Genomic DNA, 21464 nt, shown 5'->3' with positions numbered 1-21464 from the left:
GAGGCATAAACGACACAAACTGCACCATCTCTTATCAAAGACATGATCTTACAACATGAAATATCTTAGAGCCTTGGACTCAACTGCTTTGCTTGATGCAGCGTGTGGTCGTTTTGTCCTGGCCTAAGATTGGTCCAGAGTGGCAGCAGGATAGGCTGATCAAATACTGCTGATCCAGATCAATAATTTGGAGAAGGGTGAGTAAAAGGTTAAATTACGTAAATACATTTGAATGTGAAAAGTGGATACAAGTGGGTATATTCAACTCTTTCCACTACAAATAATAATAACAATAAATTGCAATATGTGGGGCACAAAGACCTAAAGATGAAAAACTTGCCCTAATCATTTTTGAGTACTTCGGCATTCTGAGAAGAAAGGTAGAATTAGTGAACAGACATGACAAGGGACCAATGTATAGCATTTATAGTATTGAATCAGTATTTGAGAACAGTGTATCAATAGCCTACCGACAAATTCTACCCATATGACATTCAATATCATGCAGATTAATGACTCGCCGACCTGTGTGGAAAACACTATGTGAAATCGGTGACAAAAAAAAAAACCCGCAAAGCCTGGTTGATGCAGGTTTTAGTGAAACGTGGCCACATGCTACCCTATGGTGATGATGCTGTGATGTGCATTCTGCTGTTTGCTGGGCGAGACAGCGGAGCAGCGGTGAAACGAGGGGAAACGGACGGGGCGTCACTGACACCAGACTCCAGGTCTGACACCTGATAAGGAACTGGAGCACGGACACATGAACACAGGCAGGCGCGGAGCCAAAGATACCCGGCGGGGGGAAGGGTGGGAGGCCACAGGGCTGGACGGCGTTGTTGACGAGGGCCCGGTATGATGAGAGGAGTGAGAGGAGTGAGAGGAGTGAGAGGAGTGAGAGGGGTGAGCGTTGGGCCTGTCAGACGCTTCCTGTGTGTGTCGAGTGTGTGACTGCGCGTGTTCCAGAGGTGGCGGAAGTATTTGCATTTTACTTAAGTAAAAGTACGGATACTCGTGTAAAAAAAAAAAATACTCAGTAACACGACTCATTTACTCAAGTAAAAGTAAGCAAGTATGGATTCTGAAACTTCCTTAAGTTAAAAGTAAAAATGATTTTTTTTTACCATCTATGAAACATCAATATTGTTGATAATTTTGATAAAATGAAATCACTTTGGTGCTATCAAGGCTATCAAACTGCAACACAACCCAACTGTTATCAGTAATACTTATAACCAGTGAGCCATTATGCTTTTATTAACGATGACCAATGCTATTTTCTACACATTTATTTTTCTCTGTATTGGAAGCGTACTGAACAGTGACCCCAAATTGCCTGTCTCAAATATTATATATAATATTATTATAATATTGTCTTACTTTTATACCGAACTACGCAAGATCAGAGATCAAAAAGCTCCACTTCAAGCAACACAACAACTGGAATTCACAATTCGAACAGAATTAGGATCTTTTAAACATAAAACTAAGAAGTATGTTTTTCCGATCTAAGGAGTGGAAAGTACAGATATATGAGAACAAATGTAGTGTCAGTGACAGATGATACTAAGAAATCTACTTAAGCGCAGTAACAAAAAATATTTGTACTGCGTTGCTTCCCACCTATGGCGTGTTCACATTCAAAGACGTGCCTTTTCTAAATGTCGTGTTTCGCTTCGAGCTAAAAATAAATAAATACAAAAAAAAAATGCAGCGCAGACGATGAGGATACAAGGAGATCTTTGTGCAAATGAGGTTCCCTGCTCGCTAAATCCTCCGCCGAAGGTTTTACAGCGCTGCTAATACTCCCTCCTCTCCTCCGGTGGCTGTTTTGACCCCTGCTTATTGATTTTTTCCTTCTTCTTCTCCACGGAAGGAGTCAATGCCGAGATGAGCACCACTGCTGCGGCAGAGAGGGTCAGTAAGTTTACAGTCGAGAGAGGAGGAGGAGGGAAGGAATCATACCACACGCTCACACACACACACACACACACACACACACACACACACACACACACACACACACACACACACACAGGAAGAGACAAGAAGCGAGGTTGTTTCTCTCTGGTGTAGCTGTTTTATTTTTAAACTATGGCCTGAGATCGAGTTTTAACATATGATCATGTCTGTGATGTGGAATTAAGTAGGTTGCTGCCCCCTGGACATTTTTCATATATATATATATATATATATATAAAATTTATTACACCCTCGAGCAAAAGAGAAGCTAAACCTTTTCTGATGTCAGAGTCAGATCGTGTTAACTGCCGCCCTGTGAGCGCTTTGGTTGACATCGATTGAATTTTTTTTTTTTTCCTCTGTAAGAAGAGATACGCACAACAAAAAAAAAAAACAAGTTGCGAAGTACGTAATGCACGCTGCAGTGACAGGCGGCTCGACGGTACACAGAGCACACGCTATAAGAAACAAACAAACAAATGTTTTTTGAGTCATTTGTGCGTCACATGAAAGATTTTGACGAATAAATAGCGACACTGAGTTTCTGCAGTGGGAGGGTTAACAAAGTGCTGCAAGTGAGAGCAGAGGTGAGCTTATCAATTAGAGGAAGCACTGAAATTGGCATCTAAATAATAAAAAAAACAATAATAATTTTAGTTCTTTTTCTTAGTTTTTTTTTTTTTTTTCAAAAGCAGGTAAACGTGTCACTCACACACACACACACACACGCACACACAGTAGCAAAGGTTACATGCAGCACGTGTAGGCAAATTCCCCCCCGAGGGTTTTTTTTTCTTAGAAGAGTTTTGAATACGAGCCCTAATGAGCTTTAATAACAGAGTGACAGCTCGCAGGGCGGCGAACGTCCCGTCGGAGCGCGGCTGAGATCACAGATAACATTCTGCCGCAGTCAGTCGGGGGGGCAGAGGGTCGCGGCGGCGGTGACAGATTCACTCCAGTACAGTAGCAGGTACATTCTTGACTGGTTTGTACCTCGGGGGAGGAGTACTGTGTAGTTCCCACGACCTCATTGTACTTTCACTTCTTCACGTGACGCTCTGTGTTTGCCTCTCCACACGAGTCCCACAAGAGCAAGGCCACCAAATCCACCGTGTTTCAGCAACAACAAAAAAAAAACGGTCCGACAGGCTGTTTCTGCCTGTCGTTGAGGTTTTGTAGGTGAAGCCGGAGAGGCCAGACTTGACTCGAGGGAGTGGAAATATCACCGGAAGGATGCGGGCTGACGTTGGGAGTGAAAGGCCTGGAGGAAGGAGGAAGAGCAGGGAAGGGAGATTTATGACGGCGGGAGGTCAAAGTTAGCTGGCGCGAGACAGGACGCGGCAGGTGATTGGCTGCGGCCGCTGGCCAACTCTGAGGCCAGTGGAGCAGCCCGGAAGAAGGAGAAGAAGTCCTCATACCACCTGCTGGGAGCGACGGTGTTGGCAGCCGTGTGATCTCCGTCTCCAGCGAGCGAATCAGAGACACTGAGTATGTTTATACTGACCTCTACTGTTGCAAAATGATCCGCACAAGTCGCCAGCTCTCACGCTCCAGCAAGTCGGGGATTTTGGATTTCGCTTGGTGACTTGATCATGCTGACACTGAAGCTTTTGGTTTGCCTTTGGCATGGCAATCCACGTCCAGGCCAGCATTCAAATATAAACAAAATATTGCAGATTGTGACGCAGCATCACCAGTGACTCTTTTTGTTTCTTCACGTGCACAAATCTTCGATTGTGTTGTTGTCATTTCACACGGAATCGTCATTGAAAGGTTCAATTGTGTGCAAAATTCACTCAAACTCTGCAGGAATGCGAGGGTTACAGCCTGTTTCGCTGGCTTACGTCGCTTTTCAAAAACATGCAGGTTGGGGAGTTAATCCCTTTGTGATGTCACAAAGGGCTGCAGCACCTCATTGATACCCCCATCCGGATCAGAGGTCACCCGGAGCACCTTCCCCTCTCTCAGTCGAGGTCAAAACATCATTTTCAGCAGGAAGTCGAACCTGGTCACTTCGGTGGGTGACTCTAAACAGAGGGCTAAGTATAGATCGAGAAAAGCCAGTTTGGGGCTTCCGGAGTGAGAAATAAAGACGTGACGAAGGTCCTTTTAGGATCCAGTCTGCTAACTTGTAACGACTCACAAATCAAAGCTTGACTGTTTCCGCTTTATTCTTGCAAACGATCGCCGCCGGGGTACCAAAATCAATTTGGCAGAAACCTCCAAAGTCAAGAGACCACGTCTGGCACCTTTTGTTTGCGTGCGGCGCCGTAGATGCTCAACCGCGAGCGGCGCTTCCACGCAAAAAGGCCGCAGCAAAGCGTCTAATTAATGGAGCGCGCGGCATTCCTGCCTTTTATCTGGCAGCACAAAGAGACTCTTTGCCGCGACTCGGCAATAAATCAGCGCCTTCGCTCGCCCCCCCCTCCCGCCCCGGTGACGCGAGCGGCACAATGCAGCCGCGACGTTGCCGCACACATACATGACCCCCGCGCCCCCCCCCCCCAGGTATTGTTGCGCCAAAAATGGAGCGTGAAGTGGAGGTTAACTGTTAACCAGCAGCAGAGTCGCTGGTCAATCAGTCAGCAGCTGGAAGCCGACGGTGTCTTCATTTAACCGTGTTGGGACTGATGCACGAGTGTGGGCGGACAACTTTTTCTTCTTCCCACACACACTAAAGCATCTTCTTCTCTTTGATGACTGTGATGACACTAAACTTCACGTAGCAGCGCTGAAAGACGGAATCCTAACACACTGAAATGTCTAAAAAGAATTAATTCTCTGCTTTATATACATTTACGTGGTAGCTCTGCAGCGGCGGTGAAAAAACAAAATTTCTCGTCCCTTTGAATTTCACACAATCTCATCACATCATTGTGAAATATTTGCAGGAAATTCTTATTGTATTTCTACATAGGTGCGGCTGCATAGACATACAGTACAAATGCAATTGTATGAAAACGAACTAAGTTCTCCTCCACTTACCCTTGATGCACGTCAAGGGTCGCTATCTTGCTGCATCATCAAGTTCCAACCCGGACAGAACCAGCAGAAGGCAGCAAGTGTGTTTTAGGTGACTTAAAGAAATAAGCTTGTGAAGACCTAAGAGTGCTTTCTTAATGCAATATATCACATAGACACTTCATTAATATCAAGACTGCCCCACTTTTTTTCTTTTTTTTTCGACCGCTGCACCTCACTTTCCTGAAAAGCTGGCCTTATCAATAGGATTTGTGAAACATTGATGAAAGCCATTAACAGCATTAGACTGGACCTCCTCTGTTATTGTTGTCACCGAGGAGCCCCCGTGACAGAAATTGCATTTGTCTCTCAGGACTGTGGGAAACAGTCAACACATTTTTCATTGTTGACGTCATTTCGAGCAAATCGTTCATTAAATCGTTCATTGTCGGCCTAATAAATAATCTGACTCGATCTGCTTATATAGGAGTGTGGACACTGCAAATTGGGAAAAGAGCAAGAAAAAAATATGTGGCACAAGAAAATTGCTTATATGCTGCCAGCCCTTCTCCTCAACTCAAAGCCTGCAATAAAAGTAACAATGTGCACTGTGATATTTGTTGTTAAATAGCTCCCATTGTACTATAGACTATGCTAATAATATTAAAACTAGTGTACCGGAACAACAACAACAACAACGATAATAATAATAATAATGATAATAATACCTGCATTAGTACAAGCTAATATTCCAGGATATTCTGGGTCCTGTCGTCAAAGAGAAATTCATTTAGGTCAGAATAAACCACATATAATCTCAGCGGAAGCAGCATGATCTTTTTTTTGTGTGTGTCTATGAACAGCAGCAGATGTGAGGAGAGAGCAGAGAAAGAGGGGCAGGATTTTGGGGGAGGAGGTGGGTGTGACAGACAGCAGTCATTTCCATCAGCCTCATTAGTTAATTATATTGTCCGGGATCCCATTAGTGCTTTTACGGTTCACTGAACTTCTCCCTTTGTATCAACATCTAGTGTGTGTCTGTGTGTGTGTGTGTGTCTGAGAGGTAGACAATAAAGACGTCTACCCACCACATGGGCGCCCACATTAGAAAAAATATCTTTCTTTTTCTATCTCTGACTTTAATTTTTTTTTTTTTTTTTTTTTTTTTTTTTTTTTCAATCGACACCATCTCTCATTTCGATCGCTTCAATAGAAATGAGAGGACGGATGAATTTTGACCAGGGCCTCTTGGTGCGTGTGTGCACGGCTGCTGGTCACTGATTTTGGGGGAGGGGATCTTTTGTGTACCAATTCAGTTCAGAACCAGTTATCCTGTTGTTCCGAAGGGCCCGCCATCAGGCTGAATGGGGATCATCATCAAAGATATTTTCAAAAAAAAAATAAAAAAAAAATTGTTTAGTAATCAAACAATTACTGCCAGCAAATGCAAAAAAATCTAGAAACAAAATCTATATAATAGATAAATAGATATTAATACAGTGTTTACATATTGCAACATGTATCCTTTACTGTGTATGCCTAAACGCTGCGATGAACTGGCGACTTGTCCAGGGTGTCACCCTGCCCTCGCCCTCTGACAGCTGGCAGAGACTCCAGCAGACCCCTGCAACCTTGAGTTCAGGAAGAAGCGAGTTCGGAAAATGGATGCATGGATGGATGCTGTCAGAAAGGGCGCGTGGAGGCTGGACCCAAATGCGGCCGACTCAGGGTTTTGCAGACAAAAAAAAAAAGGTTTATTTTAAACTATTAACAAAATTCACACCCAGAGACTTAACGCAATAAAAGACAAGGCGGGTACAAAAGAAAGTCATAACTAGTAACTAAGGGGAAAAACCAACAACAACAGCCCTAAAAGCAACTAAACACTATGGCGCGAACATTAACAGCATGACTCAAAGCCAGACAGAAAACAACGGTCCAACAAAGACAAAGGGAGAGAAGGGCTATTAATACACAGGGGCAGGGGAGCACAGGTGTGAGCAATCAAGGCTGACAACGAGACACAGGTGACAGACGTCAAGAAATTAACACAAGAAGTAAAACTAAGGACGCTGACAACAGACTAAACAGATTTCAAAATAAAACAGGAAACGCACAGAACGTGACAAATACTTCATTTAAACACATCGTGCTGTTAGCACGTGTTTAAATTAGCCACATTTTTGGTCATCAGACTTTTCTTCATTTCATAGTTTTTTTGTCGAACTAGCAGCCAAACGCTAAATATCCGGATGAAATTTTATTTGGTTAATGGTGTCTCAAAATATTTCATACAAACTACTGATCAAACTACAATATCACGACTGTCTGTCATGATCTTGGCTGCCCTACAATGGCGGTGCAAGTGAGCAAAACGGCCACTAGGGGGCATGGTCGCTCTATGCTAAAAAAAAAAAAAAAAAATAGATTTAAAACGCTGCCTATTAATGACGTACACCCTCTGTGGACAGTGAGCGATGGCGCCAGAGCAAAGTAGAAAGTGATTGTGTTGCATGTGCGCTGTCATGCTATTCCTGCTGTTTGTTTGCAATGCTTTGTAAGATCTACTCTGAGTGAGAATGATATGAGGATAATCATACATTGAAAGGATGAAAGGACATCCGTCATCTCTTGAACATTCAGACATTAGTGACGAGGGAATAAACCAAACCATCTCATCCTTGACGCGGTGATAAACGATCTCTGCACGTCGCTGCATGGAGCCAAAAGAGAAGTGACTGTAAGCAGTAGCAAGAAAACCGACAGATATATATATATATTTTGACAATATTATTGTGTGTAATGATATGCTTATGGAAATGGCCAATTTAAGGTTCCACACATATCAAAAGGCTACTTTGAATTGCTGCTGCAGCAGCAGCTTTTTTGACATTTTAGACTAACTTTTACTTGTCTTCACCAGCCATACGTTTGACTATAGGAGCAGACTTGCATCTGCTACCCCCAAGTGGCCAAAGAGGGAATTTTGAGGATTTTTCTCTTTTTTACGTTTGAACTATATCCTTCTCGTGGACATACAGAGGTGGGTTTTCTATTTTTGTCTTAATAACAATAAACAACAACATAATTCCCATTTGATTGTGTGCCTCCGATGCAGTCAAATCTTTAAAAAATAAATAAATAAATAAATAAATAAATAAATGAAAATAAAATTCTATGGAAACCATTGGGATGATTGGGAGTGAAATTGTAAGGGTTTCCGAAAACCTTTTTTCTCCTACGGTCTAACCATCTGCGTGTTGTCTCTTCCAGATGTCATAAACTCAAGTTGAGTCTCCCTCCTACACAAAACTGCACAAGGGTTTGTCTGATTTATCTCCTTGTAGTTAAACCTGTCTTAAACAAGTCTTTCAGCCTGTATTTATTCAACTTTGATTAAAAAGAGAGCAAAGTACAATCAGGAGACTTTTTTTTAATGTGTGGGAAGGATGTCAACTGGCGTTGACTTGCGAAGGAGGGAATGCTCAAGTAAAACATTTTTTTCATTCTTTCTGAAGGTCACACTATGCTCATTTAAACGAGTGACTTATTAAACCAAACCATTTCAACCAAAGAAAACATATTTCAAGGTTTGGTGATAAACCAGGCTTTTAAAAAAAAGAAAGACAGAAAGAAAAAGGAAAAAAAAAACATTTATCAGCTCATTATCTGCATTGCAGAAGATGGATGGATGTGGATGGATGGATGGATGGAGTCGACAATGAGGGGGCTGAACCTGTTTCTGCAGAGCCACGTAGTTTTTCCAATCGTTTAATTTTATTTTTCCTCCACAACCGCTCATCTCCACATCTTTTGTTCGGTTTAATTCTGAATATTCTTTCCCACTTGCATTACTCCCTCTCCCCCTTAATAGGCTGAGACTGGGCGTCTCTCTGTTCTCTACTTACCAATCGCCCGAGTTTGCAGTGATGATTTAAGCACGGTGTCTGCAGCCCCATAAGCAATTCTCTCTGCACTTCTTAACTGTGATACGAATTGGACAGAGCAAACCTGAGTGTTGGCCAAAGAATGGTAATTTAAAGAAAACAGTACTAGAGTGAAACAAACCTGAACTCATGAATAGGGAGCCAGTTTCGCCGCCAAAGATCAAGATTGAATGAAGCTCATAAAAGTTGCACTAAATCAGACGTTCAAAGGGTAATTGAAGGCAGAACTTCCAAAACCTTCCAAAAGGTGTGTGGATTTTATGTTCTAACTCTGGATCGCCGGGCAATTTTGGGAAAGTAGTAAAGCAGACTTTGGCACAGCTTTAAAGTTGTCATGTTAAACTCATTTTCTAATAAGGGTAGTAAGAGGGTAACTCTTACTACCAGCAATTCACTTCCTGCTGAAACCAATGCTTTGGTGGAACTTGCATGTGTCTGAAAGTGATCAAAACCAGCTGGCAGTATTGAACAGTTACCAGATTGTCTGAAAAGTAAAGCAAGCTCATGAAATCAAGGTATGAACTGTCATCACGTACTTCATCAACGATCATTCGGAAAGTGAAAAAACACTGAGGTCAGTCAATAGGTGTTGCGTGAAAAAATGCAAAAGTCCAAAAACAGCTAAATCTGCAGATTCCCTTATCTTGTAACCATCAAGATCAACAGTTCCCACCCTGGACCGCGTTTCTGACCAGCCACCAAAAATAGCCAGCAGCGCCCTCAGTGTCACCTCATGTGCCATTTTGGCACAATACGAGCAACAACTTCCCACTCTCACTTCTACAAAGCTGCCACCATGTGACTTGTGCCCTGTCCATCGCCCACGGAGGTCAACATGAACCTCTGACCCGGGCAAAACCCCAGCAGGCCCGGGAGGTCGGGCGGTTTTGATTCCTTGTTTTCATGCTCGGCTTTGGGTAAAACATCATGGATGTAAATGTTTGCGCCACGTTGCCGACTCGCCGTTTGCAAAGTTGACGGAAGGAAAGGAGCTCGGTTGGAGAGTTTTCTGGTGAAGTTGTGCCCTCAGCTATCTGTCAGGTGAAAGACCGGACCAGGCCGTGGATTGTGTAAGGAGCTTGTTTATCTCATCAAAAAAAAAGGGGGGGGGGGGGGAAGGCAGAAGAGGCCAGCTCCCGGAGGTTATGAATTTTGAACCAGCTGTGTTCCTCTTACTGATGGATGCAGAGGCACGCTGGACTTCTCTTTTCTCTGTGCCAGCTGTTTCCGCACCAAAAAAAATCGCCAACATTATACCGTGAAACATCAACAAGGTTGAGTTGCCCGCTGAAGGAGCAGTCCCTCCTTTTAGCTTTTCTTTGGCCTCTCAGTGTCGTCACCGGCTCCAAACACATAAAAGTTCACGACGCAGATGCATAGCTCAAGATGGGACCAGATTTTGCCATTGGATTCAGACACACGACCAAGACCTCAGTGCGTGGCATAGGACAGAAGTTAGCATTTTTAGCATATAGCATATGAGTTCATTCATTAGTTTTGTTGCCTCCAGTGTGAATGTACAAGGTAAACACTCATGAAAGTGAATGAAAACCATTGAATAAGAAGTGGTGTCCAAACTTTTGATCGGTAGCCATTGGTGGGAAGTATTGAAGTACAAATACCTTGTTACTGTACTCTCATTTTTATAGGTATTTGTACTTTAGTATTTCTTTTTCTGACAACTTTTTACTTTCACCGGCTTGTACACAAACATCTGTACTTTCTACTCCTTACACTGGAAAAACATGCTTGATACTTTTGTGTTTAAAACTGTTTAAAAGATACAAATTCTGTTAAAAAATAATTTAACTATTATGACGTTGTGGACAAATAAGTGGAGTTATTTGAACTATGCTGTTGTGTATTTAAATATAAAACTGGATCATATTTTGGAGGGAGGTTATTTTATAGAGAACCTCAGCTTTGGGGTCACTGTTCAGTTTGCTAGTCAGAGATGGCGCTCATTTCGGGTTGGACTTCTGTCGGCACAGACAGAAGCTGAGAATTTCCACACAGGCAGACGGTACAAGCCGATTGCAATCACAGCTGTTTGGCAAATACGTGGTCTTCAGCTGGAATGAAGGAGCAGATGTTACTGCCAGCGCGGCCCGTCCTCGTGTGCCTAGATTGTCGAGGTGTTGTCCGAAGCCATTCTCACAAATTATTCCAAACAGGAAGGGCTCTTTGATTTCCTTTTTCTTTGGTGTCGTCTTGCTCTCAGGCGTGAAAATTGTGTGAAAATGTTAACAGCGCGACGAGGAGGACGGTTTAAATACAAGCTGTCACTGGATCTGACATGTGTTTGTGATTTTCGTGGTGAATCACCTTGTCAGAGCGGCACGTTATGCAATAGATGGAATAGATGCAATGGATCGAGGTCATAGTGCATTTTAGGTGCGCTCTGAAATCACTTTTTTATGAGTAGTCTAATAAAATTCTGTACCCAAGCCATTGTTTGAATAGACAAGTGTGACCCCTTCCTAAAGTCCCGCTTCTGCACAGAAAAAAGGCTGAAGAAACACCCTTCATTTGATAGGTTGAGGGAATTTTCTCACTTACTCTCACTGTCACACATTGCGTTTCACTTACAGTTTAAAACTCATCTTTGGCTTCATCCCAGAATTTATGGATGTGACATTTTCTTATCTTTCAAAGACATGTGTATATTTCTACCCTCAGGGAGTTGCATGAAAAAGTTATTTTTATTATAGTAACAAAGTCCATGCTTTGGCTGCTAAGTGAGAAAATATTGCGCACCCCTCAACAGTACTGCAGCCAACCACCAGGGGGCAGAATAATGCACTTAGGGGTTGTAAGGTTTTAAAATGCACAACGCTTCAATGCTGTTGTTGCAAACAGAGATAAACTCTTGTCAGAACCAAACAATATCTGGATCAGATGGTCAAACTCACCCTTAAAACACTTTAATCCGTTATTTTTGGATGTTGTTATGAAGTAGAATTAGAAGAAGAAGAAGAACTAGCAGGTTTTTTTGGCATTTAACCTGCCAGGTTAGAGTGACGTTAGATTAGTTCATCAGCCACCGACTCAACAAATTAAAGAAATGAGTCACCAAGTGATTTCTAAAAGACCTTTCCTTGAAAGGTTTGGTCGTAAATCCAAAACAGAAGCAGTATGTCTTAAGAAGGAGAGAAAAAAGTCACCTCTGCTGACAGTTACTTTTTTGTCGCAGCGGGAAGGTGGCTGGTTATGGAACCGCTGGGTACAAGGTGGAGCGTTGTTCATTTGTCATGTGCTGCCATTACAACCGGGGGTTAAAAGCCCAAATTTGCTGGGGGGGAAAATTGCCCTGCGATTCCCCGTAAACCAAATGGAAGAAAGAAGGGCGAAGCCGGCAGACGCATCTTTTGGCGCAATTCGCACCTTGCAACCCTGTCGCGCGTTCACCTACGTTTGGTCAGAATGTGGAGACGGTGGTCCATTACCGTCGGTGTCAAATGAGCCTCCAGCTGCGCCGACACAAAATGTAATCACTGAAATTGCATGTTAAGAGGTTAGAAATGAGGCCGTCCTAATTCTACATGATTATCTCGCCAGGTGCCTTGGTGGTCCATGACAGGGGGAGGGATTTTAATCTCAACCCCACCCCACCCCAACAACCCCACACCCCAAGGAAAATTGCCAGGTTAAAAATGCTTCTCCAAACTTACATAGTCTCTCCCTGAGAGCAGGTGTGGTGCGGAAATTGAAATTTCAAGTATTCCAGGTGCTCGAGCTCAAAAATTGCTTTGTATTATGCATCTATATTAAATCTCTAATTGAAATAGTAAGCTCTCTTTCATTTTCATATTTTTTCCTGCAATGCTGGACAGACTGAGATATATGTCATTGTGGCACCCAAGCATGGACTGGTCGCCTTGTGAACTAAATGCAAGATCCCAAGATAAGCTGTAAATTCGCGTTCAATCAGCTTTGTTTGAGGGGAATGAGGTTGAAGTTATGGGTGGAGTTTACTTGCTAAAGGAGAGCAAAAAGCCGAGGAAGCCAATGGGAACGGTTGCACTTTTGAACTTCTAAAGTGGAAGTGTGGATGTTTTATCCAATCGCCTTTCAGGTTTCCTAATGAAAGGACCGCCCCTTTCCCACTATTGTTTCCTCGAAACTTTCTATCAAGCGTCTCTGGTTTTCAGCCTTTATTACCACACAGAAAGAATATCTATAAAACATATCTTTGAGGGTGTCTGTATGTCTGTCTGGGTAACTCTTCTGGTGGAAAAACAGTATTACGCAACACAGTTTACTAGAATTACTTTTGCATCATCCCACTTGATGCACCAAAGAATGGGTGCAGCATTGTTTGTTTTCCTCCACACGTCGCGGCCTGATTGCTGCCCTTGGCTGCAAAATTGTAAGCAGTTTCCTCTCTGGATTCTCTGCTAATGAGCTCAGTGGAAGATAAAGGTCAGGATTCTGCTTTTAAAGGGACATTTCACCGGAAATCAAAATCATTTTAGATTTAGATTTCAGATCTTTCCGTTCATTTGAGGGTTTTGCGATGTGCTGAGCTGGCTCATTGGCTCTGTTGTATAGCCTTGTTTTTTTTTTCCTAGTGTTCATGTTCGTTGAGTAAACAACTTATCCAGATGTCTGTAAGCCTCTACATACTGACCAATCCACATTTCTCAACGATTGTCAGTGCCAATAATAACACAAAGAGTTTTCAGTGTTTCCTTCGCTAAACGTAGTTGAATAGCTGAATTAATTCATTGAAAATTAAACATCATTCATGTTTGTATTGTCACTTACTGTAAGTATGGACATTTTTACAAGTTACCTTATGTTTTGTAAGCCTATTTTAGAGCCAACAGAAATGTTAAAGGCGCATTGTGTCTCCTCTCTGACTTGCTGTGCTGTGAAACACGACAAATATAATTCAAGGATTCTGTGTTTACCTCTCAGACATTTTATTGAAACTGAGAATGCAGCCTCTGAAATGTGAGAGCAAGAAACCAAGAAACAAACAACAAAAAACATTTTTCTTTAACCTATACTTCATAGAGCAACTTTGTATTTTTACGTACAGTAACTAAAATAGCAACTGATGTGTGGTGCCACAGTACCAGATAAAGTGTCGTTTTCCTCTGACGTCTTCGGGCAACTTTTCCCTGAACAACATCAAGTTCATGAAGCAATGAAAAAACGAAACAAAAAAAAAACGTATTGAGTTTTCATTCAAAATAAAAGCGCAGGGTAAAACGCAAGCTAGTATGTGAAACCAACAGGGCAGCGGTGGACTTTACCAGCCAGGAGAACTCAGTTTTCGTTACATGGAGTCTTTGGTTTAAATTATTGCCTTCTGAGTGAACGGCAGGGTTTATTAGAAGAAAAAAATAAAAATAAAATCTTCACATTGACACAAACTTTGCTCTACTTTTCCGTTTTTTGTTTTTTGGTCCATAGTATTTACGTTCAAAGCCAATGGCCTTTGTTTTTTTTCCAATGAATGGTTTGAACTGTGTTTTTTTTTGCAATTCCTCTCTCATTTGCATGTAAGGGCAGAACTTTTTGTTTCTTTTCCCGCCTTCACAAAGGCTCATATGCTCTCTCTAGCCATTAAAATAAATCAACCAAATTAATATTACTTTAAAATCAAGTGGAAAACCGGTTCAAAGCAGGATTACATCGTTACATCATACATAATGTAGTTCCTTAAAGTTAGTGTAATTTTAATCTAAAATAATACAAATTGATTGGATTATTTCATTTACAGATCTCGTTATGTTATTTATGTCATGTCATGTTGTGTTGCATTACGTTTAACCATACACCAGTTGATTAAATATTACATTATATCAAAATTATGGTCTCAGTTTAGTTGCCACCCGAACACTGCATTGAGCGTAAATTACGGTTTTGTGTCACTTCTTCCGAGGTGACGATGGAAAACAAGAAGAGAAAACATCGTGCATATGTACTGTGTATGTATTTAGGCCAGACTCGAACCTGGCGGTGTACCGTGGGACGGCGTTTAATTTTGAAGGGGCGGACCGGATCTTGTTCGTCCAATACTGTACAATTTGACGTCATTTCCATGAGCCGTCGGTGTGTTCCCCGCCCGGGCAGGAGGCGGGCGGAGTGTGTTCAGAACGGCCGTGCGACTCGGAGCTGAGCTCAGTCGGTGTTCGGTGTGCGTGACGTCCACGACGGCGCTTGTCAAACAGTTTTAGTCCCACTTCAGCGGCACATGACCGCCCTGCCGGACACAAACCTCGTCTCGCAAACTACCTTTTTTTTTGTTTTCCTATTTTTTAACGGCAGCTGGCGCCAACCGGAACAAGAGGTAAGGATTTTTTTTCTCCCCCTTCACAGCAAACAAGTTGCAACTTATGAACGTGTTTTATTAGGGGGAGTTCGGGGAGGGTCGAGGCGGACGTGCTTCTCCACAGGCGTCGCTGGGCTCAGTGCTGTTTGTTTTGACTGTTGAATGATAAACAAGGGCTGCAAGGAGACGAGCGAGAGGGCCTCGGACCGAAGCAACACATTCGTCCGCAATTGTGTTTTGTTTTGTTTTTTGACGATGAATCCAAACCAACAGGTGGCATATTTGTCAAGCGCCTCCCGGTCGATGAATCTCAACCCATTCAAATTTAGTTCACATTAAAAAAAAAAAACAACAAAAAAACAACAGCTTTCTGAGTTACTTGCATTAAAAAAAAAAAATAAATAAATCACAGTGTCATACTTGAAATATGAAATTTGATTATGCAGAATAAACAGCCCGTCTTAAAGGCGTTCTACCACAGTTCCAAGTGCATCCGCGGTCATATCGGGGTGGCGGTTTTTTGTTTTGTTTGTTTTTTTTTTCTCAAGGTCCATCAGATTGTGTTTGGAAGCTTAAAGAGGTTTTATGAAATGCTCTATTAGACAGGCTCCATGTGGACATATCCTGCTTCAGAAAAAAGTACTTATCGCTGTGTAAACAAGCTACCGCTATCGGCCAGCTGCAGTGATGCAAGGCGAGCTCACAGGAAGAGATAGGTCCTGCCTTGCTCAGTGGAAATCACACTGCATGACTTTTGGTACAAATGTAGTTCTTCCACTATCTTGCCATGTTTATTTGTCGTATGTTTTTCAATAGTCAAATGATAGCTAACAACTCTAAAATTAATTAAAGCTGCAAGCAGCGTTTGCGGGACTGAGCCGTCGTGGCCGACGCGACCCCTGATGACCCCCGATGATGCCCGACCCCTGCAATTGACCCCCGTCCTCTGCCGACGCCCGGCGACAACTGCTGAAAGAAGTCTATGCAAATGATGCAGATTTCTCACCTCCATATTTTTTTTTTTTTGGAAGATGCTGTCAAATGTAAAATATAGGCCTTGATGAGACAAACACGTAGGTCTTTGAATGACGTCTGTAGCACTTTTCTAAAGGAAACGGCAGATATTTATGTATGTGTTGACCAAGAGGGAGAAGAGGTCTAATTAATCATCATAAGCCTGTGTATGCAAATGATGCATATTTTTGACCTGCATTTTTTTTTGAAGAGGTTGACAAATGTAAAATATAGGCCTTGATGAGACAAACACATGGATGTTTGAATGATGTCTGTATCACTTTTGTAAAGGAAACTGCAGCCATTTATATGTGTGTGAAACAGAGGGAGAGAAACACAGGCGTTAGGGCTCCCAACCTGCAGCAGCAGCAGAGTTAGCGCCTCTAGCTCCGCTTTTGCAACCTTGGACATCTAAGCTTAGAACTCAGCCATTTCGGCGTCTACACGAAAGATATTGGTATCATCTTTCAGCTAAGGGCTTGTGAATAACGGTGTAGGCGTGGTCAGTGAAAAAACTGAGTGTACGCGACGTAGAGCTTGATGAGACAAACGCGTGGGTTTTTGTTGTATGAATTTTCAATGTTCCTAGAGGGCGCAAGGTGCATTTTTCGTTTTCCTATGTGTTTTTTCATTGAGTTCAATTTTCACATCCATCAACTTTAAAGGGCTATAAAATGAAAACGGTGCAACGCATCCGGACCATTCTTTTTACGTTGACCTTCTGACAGTCTAGTCTGTGTAATACAAAAGGTTTGAACTTTGCAGCATTCACGGTTGTTGAGTTCTGTGATTGTGGATTATTTCAAACAAGAGAAAATAGCTAACTTCCGGTTTGTCAGGGGTCAAAGGTCAGCCTGTCAGAGTGTAGGTCTCGATCCAAGGAACGCGTGGGTTTTTGTCCCATGTCGTTTCGACCTTCCTAGAGGAGGCTAGAGGCATTTTAATTTTTGCAACGGGATTTTTCGCGATTTTTGGTCAATTTTCAATGTGCGACGACTTTGCCGTTGTACGAAAACTGTTTGAAAATTTCCAATTTTTTTTGATAATTCTTTGGATTGAAGGTCCAGTCAATACTGAATTTTCAAGCCCGTCGGACTTGTGCTTTCTGAGCCTTGTGTTTTCCCTCTATTCCAAAGAAGTGATGATAGCTCACTTCCGGTTTGTCTGGGGTCAAAGGTCAGCATATCAACAAATAGCACCCAATTGCCCGCACGCGTAGGTGTTGGCCCCATGTCTCTACGACCTTCCTAGAAGAAAATTTTACGCCAGTTAAAATGTTTGGACGCCTCTAGGGGGTGCTAGAGAGTGGAATTTTCCCTTTTACTCTTCATTTTATCAAATTTTTCACTAGTTTCTACTTACGTGCTAGATTTGGTGACTTTTGGAGTATGTTAAGGGGGTCAAAATGGGGTTCGAAGCCGGTTGTTAATAATAATAATGAAGAAGAAACGTTACAAATACAATCGAGTCCTGCTCAGATCTGAGCAGGACTTCGCTGAGGCTCAGCCCCGAATAAGCAAAAAAAATATATAAACCACCAACTGTTAATGGGACACACACAGAAATGTCTCTTCTTAGTGCAGAAAATCTTTGAAGAAATTTTTTGAAATGAGAGATTATTTATTTGAGATTATTCAGTCGTCCATTCAGTCCATTCTTTTATGAGTTTATTTGTTTGTTTTTAATGGATCCCCCCCCCTCCGGCCACATTAAAAACCCGGGTCGATGTATCCCACTGCAGGTTTTGTACTCGTGTGATTGTTTCCAGCTTTTGGCACAGGGGAGCCCCTCGCGCAGAAGGGTGCTGCAGTCTGACAGCCTTTGGATTGCAATCTGAAGAAGAAGGAAAATTCCGCTTCAAAAGTTTGCGATCGCCGCGACGCTTTAGGCAAATACCGTGACCTTTGTTGTTTTTTTTTCCCCCCAGCATGGATTCCCCGCTTTCACGCGAGGACTTTTTTACAATAAGTGGCGGTGGGGCCGCTTCGCGCTCGTTCCGTCGCGTTTTTTGGGGAGGCAGGTTTGGGAACGCAGCGTGGCCTTGAGCCTTTGGAAGGAAGAGGCATGCACTTCTGGCTAATGACCAGCTCTATCTCCTCAGGATTTTCTTCGTTTGGCTTTGACCTTCGGATCTGCCACTCCTCTCAGGGAATGCACGTTAAATGCTCGTGTGAGTGCACTAATTGGTGACCGTGACTCCACGCTTGCATTTTTCAACTCATTTAGTAGCTGGCATTTGCCCAAACGCCAGGTAAAGCAAACAGGTGGCGCTAAGTAGCCTTCAGGTGTGCGGAAGTGTGAACGGTTGTTTGTCTCCCTATTTCTAAACCTCTAGAACTTGACGCTGTATGCATCAGTTTAGTTTTTAAAAGTCTTGTTTGACTTTTAAACTTAGATTTTTAACTTTAAATTGCACCAAAAAAAAAAACAGTAGTTCAATACATTTTGAGAACGAGATACAAGAGTTTGATTTCCTTCCAGTCGTTCCCAATAAATAACAGCAAGAACAATTTACAACCCACTGGCTTTTTATTTCTTTTTTCTTATTTAGATTAGCGACTGTGCATGATGAAGAGTTGTACATTGGTACATGCAAATATGCCAGGTTATAGCCCATTGCTTATTTCCATCTGTTGTCCCCAGGTAGTTTGATGTACTAATAAAGAGCGGAAGCAAACAGAACAGAGGAGGTATGTATATTTATATAATAAAAAACATAGACCTACACTTGCAAAGACCATGGAAAACAGAGCAATTATTGGCCAATCATATTTTTCTACAGGCTCTGTGCGATTTGTAGCTCTAGACCCCGGCTTTAGTTTAGTTTTACTTTTTAGCTTAGTCACTTTTATTTCAAATATGTAAATTAGGGATGCAATTATCGGTTACTTCATTAATCATTAGTTGATTGACCTCATCGATCGATTAACGATTAATTTTTGAGCAGCGATTTTCTTTTCCTGAGGACCTAAGTTTCACAATGAAGAATGCAGAAGGAACACATTATTTAACCCTTAAATAATGTTACGTGTCCAATGTGACCAATTTTTACATAAGAGAGCAGTAAAAACACCCTAAACTTGTATCCTCTGACTTTAAGATGACTTCTGTGTCACATTTCAACTTTTTTTTAAAAGTGGTTTAAAAGTTACTTGTTCTAGGTATACAGGTGTACACCACGCCATTTAACAATAAAAAAAAATGTTTAAAAAAAAAAAATCAATTAATTGTGACTAATTTCATTTAATCGATTAAATTCTTAATTGACAATGAATCGATGAATTGTTAATATCCCTCATGTCAATAAAATCAAACAATTCTGCAGTTTGAAATCATAGAAAGACATACAGAATGAATGAATTAAACAGATTGAAACAGCAGAAAGAAGCAAAAGCAAAACAGAATCTAAACTCAAGCTTTTAACTCAAGCTCCACTTTGCCTTCAGTTTAAATGCATTTTACATAAAATGAAATCCAGTTGTTTTTTTGTTTTTTTTAATGCTCATACAATAAGGCAGTGCAAATTATTTTCATAATTCCTATTACATGAAACTCGTACACTCTGAAACTCTTACATGCTCTCAGCCTCTGACGCGCCGTCCGCATTTACTCTCGCGAAATGAAGCCCAAAAAGCAAAGTGCAGCACTCAATGAAGCTGGCGGCGCTAAATTAGATCGCCGCTGTGTCTGTTTGCGAGGCTTCGAAACTCGTATCTGGAAATGGACAACGTGGTTTGCGGCGAAGGTCTCAGGATTTGCTGCTGGCTGAGGGCGAGCGGCCCAGCAGAGCGGAGGATCCTGGGAGGTTTTCTCTCACCCTCAGTTTGCCAGCTGCTCACGACTGAGACGCTGAGGAGGCTAAGGGGGAGGGGGGTAGAAGGTTGAGGCTTCAAAGCAAGGCAGCATCTCTTCCATATTTGCTTTTGCACTCCCCCCCCCGCCCCTCAAAAAGCTCATTAAAAAGTAGCTGAATCATCCTCCTTCCCTGCTGTGTTCCTCTATAAGTGACTCATCGGGTTGTAGGAGACGTCTAATTGGCTGTAGACACAAGGTCGGCGAAACCGCTTTGTCCTCGAGATTTTTCAAAAATGTTTTTTCCATCAGCGTTTGCCCCCCTCCACCCCCCACCACAACCTCCCTCCCCACACGCACACGCACACACACACCTGTTTGCCATCACTGACTGTTTGTGTCTCAGTGAACCGCAGTCCATCAATTGTCAGTCCCACGCTTCAGTCGGAAGGCAATAAAAAAAACTGGCAAGTCCATTAAACATCAAAAATAACTCAAACATTTCACTTCCTGGCATTTCATCAGGGGCGGAGGCATGAGGTGATAAGACGCCACCAGCGACACTGTCCGCCGGATCATTTGTCCGGCGTCATCTTGAAGACGACAGATTCGCTAAACGACGAGAGGAACCTTTTGAAAAAACGCTTTTGGAATTTTAAGTAGAGTTAAAAAAAACAAAAAAACAGTGGATTAAAAATGTGTGCACGCAAACCATCTCCTGGAGATCAATACACACATTTCTCCTGTCTGTCTGTGAAAAACAAGTCAACGAGGATGTGCTACTGATCATTCGTACTGGCAACACTTCGTCTTATCCACGTAATTCCATGTTACTATGCAAAAAACCCGGAAGCTAGGGTGGATTTATGATGTTGTTTAAACTTTGGCCATAAGAGCGACTGGCAGTCGGTGTTCTTTTGGATGGAGACCTGACTTTTGTGTTGAGCTTAAATCAACAAAAAGGGGAACTTTGTGGCAGCGGATCTGCAGAATCTAATTAGCTTTAGTTATTCCGATTGTTGTTGGCAACTCTGTAGGGGGAAGGGAGTGTTTGACAAGCTTTGTAAAAAAGCAGGCTCAAGTTGTTGCATCTATATTTTGTCTTAATATCCAAGATGGAACTTTCGAATTCTTGCAAAAAAAAAAAAAAATATTTGTGGACTTCTGGATATTTAGAGCAAGGAAGCGCTCTAGTTTTTTTCTTTCTTTTTGTAATTTACTTAACTTTGTATTATTGTGTTGTTCGTTTTGAGGAGGCTGTTTTGAAGCCATTCCAAGTCATGTGCCGTCCAAGTTGGCTGTAAATTGCAATTTAATTGTCGCTAGCTTGGCTGTAGGAGAGGGGGAATAAAATGGATGAGATACTACTGACACACAATGCGGTGCGCAGCGCTTCTCAGCTCATTTGTTTTTCCTCGGCCGCATGAGGGATTTCTCCTGTCGTCTCTTTAACCCTAAACCATCACTGAATCGGAACATTTGCCTCGGCGCCCTCCGCTGCTGTA

This window comes from Nelusetta ayraudi, unplaced genomic scaffold, assembly GCF_046127955.1.
Source record: "Nelusetta ayraudi isolate G7.1 ecotype Tasmania unplaced genomic scaffold, CSIRO-AGI_Nayr_v1 ptg000052l, whole genome shotgun sequence".
In the NCBI taxonomy this organism is placed as follows: Eukaryota; Metazoa; Chordata; class Actinopteri; order Tetraodontiformes; family Monacanthidae; genus Nelusetta; species Nelusetta ayraudi.
This window is presented reverse-complemented; position numbering follows the sequence as displayed.